This window comes from Orycteropus afer, unplaced genomic scaffold, assembly GCF_000298275.1.
Source record: "Orycteropus afer afer isolate SDZICR_OR568_19922 unplaced genomic scaffold, OryAfe1.0 scaffold00179, whole genome shotgun sequence".
Lineage (NCBI taxonomy): Eukaryota > Metazoa > Chordata > Mammalia > Tubulidentata > Orycteropodidae > Orycteropus > Orycteropus afer.
Window position 1 is genome coordinate 1,546,635 of NW_006921766.1, and position 8,998 is coordinate 1,555,632.

Below are 8,998 nucleotides of genomic sequence, written 5' to 3' on the forward strand. Positions count from 1 at the left end.
AATCTGCAGTATGGATTACATCTCAATATAAAGAAAACAAAAATCCTCACAACTGGACCAATAAGCAGCATCACGATAAATGGAGAAAAGATTGAAGATGTCAAAGAATTCACATTGCCTGGTTCTACAATCAATGCCAATGGAAGCAGCAGTCAGGACATTAGATGACGCGTAGCAGGTCAGCCATGAAGGAACTCTTTCAAGTGCTGAGGAGCAAGGATGTCTCCTTGAGGACTAAGGTGTGCCTGACACAAGCCATGATATTTTCAATCTCCTCATGTGCATGTGAGAGCTGGATGATAAATAAGGAAGACCAAAGAAGAGTTGATGCTTTTGAGTTGTGGTACTGGTGAGGAATGCTGAAAGTACCATGGACTGCTAAAAGAACTAACAGATCTGTCTTGGAGGAAGTGTGGCCAAAATGCTCCTTGGAAGGAAGAATGGCCAGATTTCGTCTCACCTACTTTGGTCATGCTATCAGAGGGAACCATTCCCTGGAGAAGGATGTCACGCTTGGTAAGGTGGAGGGTCAACGAAAGCGGGGGAGGCCTTCAACGAGATGGGTTGACACAGTGGCTGCGACGATGGGCTCAAGTATAGCAGGGATCATGGAGCTGGCACGGGATCGGGCGGTGTTTTGTTCTGTTGTGCATGGGGTCTCTATGAGTCAGAAATGACTTGAGGGTACCAAACAACAACAAACATACAGGAGGGAGCTCTGGTGGCATAGTGCCTAAGGCATTTGATTGCTAACCAGAAGGCTAGCAGTTCAAACCCATCAGCCACTCCTCGGAAAGAAGATTGGGCAATCTACTTCCATAGAAATACCACCTTGGAAACCTAATGAGGGGTCACTATGAGTCAAGATCAACTCAACAGCAGTGAAACAGAACATACATAAATAATATAAGCATGTTTAGCGATAAAGGAAGAAATCTACATATATGCAAGGAAAACAGAACTTTTAAGACTGAAAAATCATTTCTTTTAGACAGATCAGCACAAGGCTGGTCCCTATGAGGCGGAAGTTAAAGACCTAAATGTCCAACTTTTCCAAACTGCTGTGCCACTCCATTATCTCTAACATCAACTCCTCCTCTTTCTCCTCTCAGTAATCTCCCTCCCGCCTTAGTGTTCTGTAGTTCTCAGTAACCTCTCACAGAGTTCACAAACTCCCAAGGAAGTGGCTCACATGGTGGTGGCAGAGGCTGGGAGGCTGGCAGGCTAGCAAGTTCCAGGTCTGTGGGTAGGTCTTGGAGGATTCTCCCAACTCATGTGGTTGCAGGTGTTGGCAAACCCAAATTGGCAGGTCAGATGACAGCTGCTGTCTCAAGTCCAGGGGTGAGATGATGACAAACCAAAATGCAAAACTGAAGCAAGAACTTTCCCAGAACATTCCTATATATACCCTCAAGGAAGCTAAGGGTGGTGTCCTGAGTCCCAGCAAGATGGGACTCAAGATACATCCCACCCTAAACAGGCATACAGAATAGGATTTATAATACATCACAAAATGGGTGGTGACTTGAGTCACACCCTCCAGCAAGGCATCCCACCCTAAACAGGCATCCAAAAAACCAAACTCACTGCCTCATAGCAGCTCCTTAGGTTTCCAAGGCAGTATCACTAAGGAAGTAGATTGCCGAACCTTCCTTCCGAGGAGTGGCTGGTGGGTTTGAACCGCCACCCTTCTGGTTAGCACTCAAATGCCCTAGGCACTATGCCACCAGAACTCCCTAAACAGGCATCGAGAATAGGATTTACAACATATCACAAAATGGAGGATGATGGCTAGAAGTCATATTAAGCAATTCACTGCACTGCATATATTCTTAAATTTATGACAGAAATAAAGCTTGAAAATTAGGGAAAAAAAGATCAAAGATTGTGAAAAACTAGTTAGGCATTCTACTCCATAATTTATAAAAAGAATACTAAGACAAAGCCAAATTTTGTAGAAGGAAATCCTAAGGATGAAAGCAGAAACTAACAATATAGAAAACAAAGATACGAAGGAGATGCTAAACAAAATCAAAAGTTGATTCTCTGTGAATGCTAATAAAATAGATAAACCTCTGGTGAGACAGATCAAGAAAAAAGGCAAAATCAACCTTAGGAATAAAAAAGGGGATTTAATATTAGTCCTCTTAAAACATTATGACTGTTGGGGATTGCAATCAATGTCATCAAACAAAATGTGTATGAACGGCTGCTACATGCAAAAGGAATTTGTTCTGTAAATTTCACCCAAATCACAATTAAGGGAAAAAAAAAAAAAGTTATTACTTTTTGTACCAAGAATGTGATAATTTAATGAAATGGATAAAGTAATAGAGAGTTCTAAATTGACCCCATCCTTGAACCCAGTCTCCTGGTGTTCGTGCCCTTCTGTAAGCTTTGCTTTAAAATGGGCTGTACCTGATGACTTGCTTGTAAGAAAATGAGTATAAGAAAGTATAGTCATCCTTCAGGATCTGCAGGGCATTGGTTCCAGGACCCCTCTGTGGAGATCAAAATCCATGGATGCTCAAACTTCTTACATAAAATGGTGTCATATTTGCATATAACCTCCGCACATCCTCCTGCATACTAAATCTCTAGGTTACTTAAAATACCTAATACAATGTAAATAAAATGTAAATAGCACTTTATGCTCCTTAGCCTTTGAGGGATTGTTCTGACCACTTAATTGCTTGTTAGGGGCCATTTTCACAGAAACAAAGGGTGCACACATTACAAGCAGTGAATGAATGAGATGCAACAATGAGTGCTGGAGAGAGACTGAATCTGTGAAATGGTGTGAAGCTACAGCATAGCATGCCTACATATCACTTCATGCACGTGCTTTCAGTTTAGTGCTTGACATTCTTCAAATTCAAGTTCTACTTTCTAGAATTCTTTTTTTTCAAATATTTTCTATCTGCTGTTGACTGAATCTGTGGATGTGGAACCTGCAGACACGGAGGGTTGTCAGTAATGGAATGTCACCCACAAGATTATGTTATAAAAGAATATGACTTCTGTCTTCCTGGAATTCTCTGCTTTTGTTGCTTGCTTGCTATGATGTCCAATTGCCATGCTGGGGAGGGTCATGTGGCAAGGAACTGAAGGTGGCCTCCAGCCAAGAGCCAGTGACAAACTGAGGCCCTCAGTCCAACAACCAGTGAGGATCTGAATCCTGCAACAGGCATGAGTGTAAAGATGGGCTCTCCCTTTGGGATTACTGCATGAGCATATGTGTACGACTATGTATGCATGTGTGTATGTATATGTTTATGTGTGCATATGTGTATATATGTGTATGTGTGCATATATGTGTGTGGCTATAAGATCAATACCCAAAAGTATTTCTATACAACACCAAAAAGGAGTTGGAAATTAAAAGAAAACAAAAACACCATTTATGAAAACAACAAGTACGATAAAGATACCTGGTAATAAATTTAACCACAGAGCCTAAGACAGTATGTGGAATATTATAAAACCTACTTAAAAGGTATTCAGGGAGACCTGTATTAATGGAGACATAGGCCATGTTGTTATGGATTGTGCCCCTCCAAAATATGTGTTGGAATCCTAATCTCTGTATCTGTGGATGTAATCCTTTTGGGAATAGGGTTTTCTTCATGTTAATGGAGGCATATCAGTGTAGAGTGAGCCCTAAACCTAACACTCCTGGGTTATAAAAAAAAGTAGATTAGACAGAGATACCAAGAGGGGACAGGGGGACAGACGTCATGTGAGGATCCTCTACAACCCAAGGAACCAAAGAATGCCCAGAGCTATCAATAAGGGAGCTCTGGTAGCATAGTGCCTAAGGCACCTGACTGCTAACCAGAAGGCTGGCGGTTCAAACCCATCAGCCACTCCTTGGAAGGAAGGCTGGGCAATCTACTTCCATAGTTATATCACCTCAGAAACCCAAGGAGGGGTCGCTATGAGTTAGGTCCAGCTCGACAGCACATAACAACATCGATAAGAAAAGAATCATCTAGACCAAGACCCTGATTTGGTCTTTTAGTCTCCAGAACTATGAGAAAATAAAATTCTATTCAATAAAGTCACTTGTGTTATTTGTGTTACAGAAGCACTAGGTAACTAAGACACACACATACGTCTTAATATTATAAAGATGAAAATTTCTCTTCTCCATGATCTACAGAGTCAATACAATTTCAACCAAAATCCAGAGTTAAGTTTTTTACAAAACTTGATGACCTGATTCTAATACTTAGGTAGAAAAGCCAGAGCAAGACCTGCCAGACACTCTTGAGACAATAGGTGGAAGGAAGTTAAGATGGCAAGGTCAATGTGAAGCCAGAGAGGTCAAGACCCTGATGCTGTGGGGCCACCACACAGAGAAGGAGGGCCCAGAACAAGGCCCATATGGGGGGAGCTGATTGTAGTGGTAGTGAATGTTCAAAACGGTAGAGGGACAAGTGAGTGTCCATATGGGAAAAGAAAAGAATTGAGATCTCTACTTCTCATAGTGAACTCCCATGGATTAGGGACTTAATGTGAAGCAGTAACTTTAAAACTTCTAGAAGAAAATATGAACATGTTTATGGCCTTAAGGTTGGAAAGGACTTCTTAAACAAACTCAAAAGGCATTAACCATAAAATAAAGGACTGATAAATTCTACATTAAGAAATTGTTCGTTAAATTTTAAAAGCCAAAGGAAAGACTGGGAGAAGGCATCTGTTATATACATCATGACAAAGGATTAGGATCCTAAATATGTAAGAAAATAGAAAATATATATGAATGTGTAAGAAAAGGAGCGCTGGTAGTGTAGTGCCTAAGACACTTGACTGCTAACCAGAGGCTGGTGGTTCAAACCCACCAGCTACTCCTCGGAAGGAAGGTTGGGCAATCTACTTCTGTAGTGATACTGCCTCGGAAACCCAAGGAGGGGTCACTATGAGTCAGGTCCGACTCGACAGCCCATTAACAACAACAGCATGTAAGAAAAAGACATAACCCAGTAGAAAAATGGGTGAAAGATATGGACAGAAATTTCACAGAGACTTAGAAGCACACATGACCAATAGATAGAAGATGTTCAACTTGACCAAGCAGGAAAGCACAAATGAAGACCACAAATAAAACATTTTACACCCACTGGTGGCGTATTGCCTAAGGCATTTGACTGCTAACCAGAAGGCTGGAAGTTCAAACCCACCAGTCACTCCTCCGAAGGAAGATTGGGGCAATCTACTTTCATAGCGATACTGCCTCAGAAACCCAAGGAGGGGTCACTATGAGTCCAATAGACTCGAAGGCAGTGAATAATATTTGCAACAATGAACAAGACCAAGTGCTGACGAAGACATGGAACAACCCTTATATAATGTCGGTGAGTGGGTAGCACTGTACACTCTAGCAAACAGTTTGTTGTTGTTGTTGTTGTTATGTGCCGTCAAGTCGGCCCCGACTCATAGCGACCCCTCCTTGGGTTTCCGAGGCAGTTATCACTACGGAAGTAGGATTGCCCAACCTTCCTTCCGAGGAGTGGCTGGTGGGTTTGAACCGCCAGCCTTCTGGTTAGCAGTCAAGTGCTTTAGCCACTATGCTACCAGAGCTCCCAAACAGTTTAGTATTGTACAAATTGTAACATTTACATACCTTATCACTCAGCGATTCCTTTCTGAGGCAGCACACTAGAGGAACTCTTGCATGAATACACCAAGAGCCACAAACACAAAATGGTCAACTACAAACACATAGCAACAACACAAAGGTGTACTAATAGGATAAACTGGGGAATATCCATCCATGGGATCTTTAACAGCAGTAGCAATTGACAAGCTAGTTATGAGAAGCTTGGAATCCTAACAGCAAATGAAAAAGTAAATCCCAGAAACCTACTGTACCTATAGCATTCTACCATTTTCATAAAGCTCAAGAAATGTACATCTAAATATAGCATTAAAACATAGTGGGAAAACTGCTTGGGGACAGGGGGTACAAAATGGAACAACCACTTTCGAAAACAGTATTTTTAATGTTGTTGTTATTTGCCATCGAGTCGGCCCCGACTCCTAGCGACCCCTTCTTGGGTTTCCGAGGCAGTTATTACTACGGAAGTAGGACTGCCCAACCTTCCTTCTGAGGAGTGGCTGGTGGGTTTGAACCGCCAGCCTCCTGGTTAGCAGTCAAGTGCCTTAGGCACTATGCTACCAGAGCTCCTAGTATTTTTAATAGCCTGGGCTTAAAAACAATCTGAAAAGCTGGCCCCAGAAATCATAGACAGTAGACTCCAACCTTAATATTTGAGGGAATATCAATATAAAAGTCAATTTTTTTTTACCAATGAACTTAATAAATGTGTCAATTCTCACTGGCAGGATACAAGAGCACATTAAGTGTATCTGAGCTAATTAGATGTACTTCCAAAGCACATGTGAGAGAAAACAAAAATGAAAGCAAAACAAAAACACAAGAATTTATATGCATATGAAAACCACAAGAACTGCCCATCCTGCTTCAAGCACTGCTGTGGAAATAGGACAGGGTTCTCAGATGACACTTAGAGGAATGAAGACAAAAATACTGAGAGAATAAGCTTCTGTCAGGAAACAAAGTGATACTGTGTATCTTTATACAGGGCCTCACTGCCTCCAGGAGGCCCCAATATATAAAAGATAAAGTGGCGTAGCACCTAACACATTTGACTGCTAACCAGCAGGTTGGTGGTTCAAACCTACCAGCCACTCCACAGAACAATGACTGGGCAATCTACTTTACCATAAAGATTTACCACTTCGGAAACTCAAAGGGGTCACTATGAGTGAGAATCAACGAGATGACAGTGAGTTTGGTTTGTAAAGATGAAGTCTGCAAATATAATGTGTACAAAATGTGCCATACATTTACCAGAAGGCACAGGTAATCTATCTGTTTCAAAAGGTAAAAAAAATACTTCAGATCAGAGATTGTAAAGATGGTGACCCATAGGTGGGAGCTGGGCAGCAGCAAAATTTTTCATTCAGCCCTCACAGTTGGTTACACATTTAAAAACTGTATATAAAAATCCAGATTTCTGGCATCTCCTAAAAGACCAAACATATAATATCTTGGTCCTGTCCCCAGCCAAGGAGCTCTGGTAGTGCAGTGCCTAAGGCATCTGACTACCAACCAGAAAGTTGGCAGTTCAAACCCACCAGCCACTCTGTGGAAGGAAGATGGAGCAATCTACTTCCTTAAAGATGTAATGCCTTGGAAACCCAATGGGGGTTGCTATGAGTTGGAATCGACTTGATGGCAGTGGGTTTAGTTTTTGGTTGATCCCCAGCCTGACCACACCTGGTCAGGTGAGCCAGGCCCTTTAGAAGAGGCATCTACTTAATCACTTCCTCACTTGCTTGCCCTCCACCCTTTCTAATGACACACCCGCACACATTTACTCCCAAACCTTCCTATCTGGCCCCCTGGGAATCTGTATTTACAAATTTTATGGATAGTTTGTTCAACAAAAAGAAACATTTACACCCACTAACTCACTAAAATGTAAAAAAGAAATAGGAGGAGGGAGCAGTTGGGGCTCTGGGAAACAATCCTAGCCTGGGGCCAGAAGTGAACTGGAGCCTACCATGCATTTTCTAACAAATGTTCAAGAACTTATGAGACAGCAGTATACGCCCTGATATAGAAAACTGGAAATAGTCACTATGTGCTAAAACGTCTGTGCTCAGTATCTATGATCCATCTGGAAACAACACACAGGAGCTTTTCAGTGTCCCAGCCCAGGTCACTACTGATGACAGCTAAGGAGCCAAAATGATGGCTTAGGTGAAGCTGCCATAACTGTGGGCTCTTTCTGAAATGGAACCAAAATCTTTCAAAAACTAAACCAGCGTCACGCGGTTATTAACAGTAGGGGATTATTTTCACTATGTCCTTCTACTTTTGTGAATTATCAAGTTGCTGAACCCTGCCTCTTAGCAAATATGGAGCTGTAATGCTAGGACCTCCCTGCAAGAGAACCTGCTGCCAGGTGAGCACAGAGGTGGCAGGGGCAAGTGGTGGCCACATGCCAGCCAGGCAGCTCAGAGGTGGTACTCATGCACAGTCAGTCCTGAGGGACACAGAGCTCCAACGGGGGTGACCCTTACTGGAAGACCCCCACTGAACTGACTGTAGCCTTCTCAGAGCTGTGTCAAAGGGCTCTGCCCACCAACTCTCCTTTCCTTTCCCTCTCCCTCCACTGGGATCCAACCTGCACCAAGGTCTGAGACTCTCCCACCTTCTCCTGCTCCCTCCCTTTCTCCTTCACAGTGTTTCCTCCAAAGCCGTTAGACATCTGCTTCCTGCACAGATGCAGTCTTCATTTAACAATTTGACTTCTGTCTTATTTTGGCAAACGAACAAAAGAAAACAAATGATGTGATTATATTTAACTAATTGATTTAATAAATTGATTAATTTTCAATCTGAACTTAAGAATTATGCATATCTTCCTAATAAAACACACATCATTCACACAATCCAATTAGAAGAGGATAATGGTCTAAATCAGAAATCAATCTTTGATAGCATAACAAGCATCAGTTTATTCCTTAAACATTTCATCCCCATAGAGTATATGCTGAAGAGCAGAGAACAGATGAATTTATGTAAGTGAATGTATTTCTCCCCACATCATACCAGTATGTCCTTCATTTTAGACTCGGTTTTCTGAGCCTCCAGTCCACCGAGTGGAGCTTTCTACAAGAGATAACTTTTTAAATGAATACTTCAGGATGCTAATCAATTGAAACTGATTGTGCAGATTTTCATATATTGAGTTTTCTGAGTATCAAGGTAGGTTAGCAGAAAGCCTAACAGCTTTAGTTTAAATCCAGACTCATTACTTGCTAGCTGAGTGACATTGGCCAACCTTTCCAACCTCAGTTTCTCCATCTGTTGTTGTTGTTGTTGTTGTTAAGTGCCGTCGAGTCGTTTCCGACTCATAGTGACCCCATGCACAGCAGAACGAAACACTGCCCGATCCCGCAC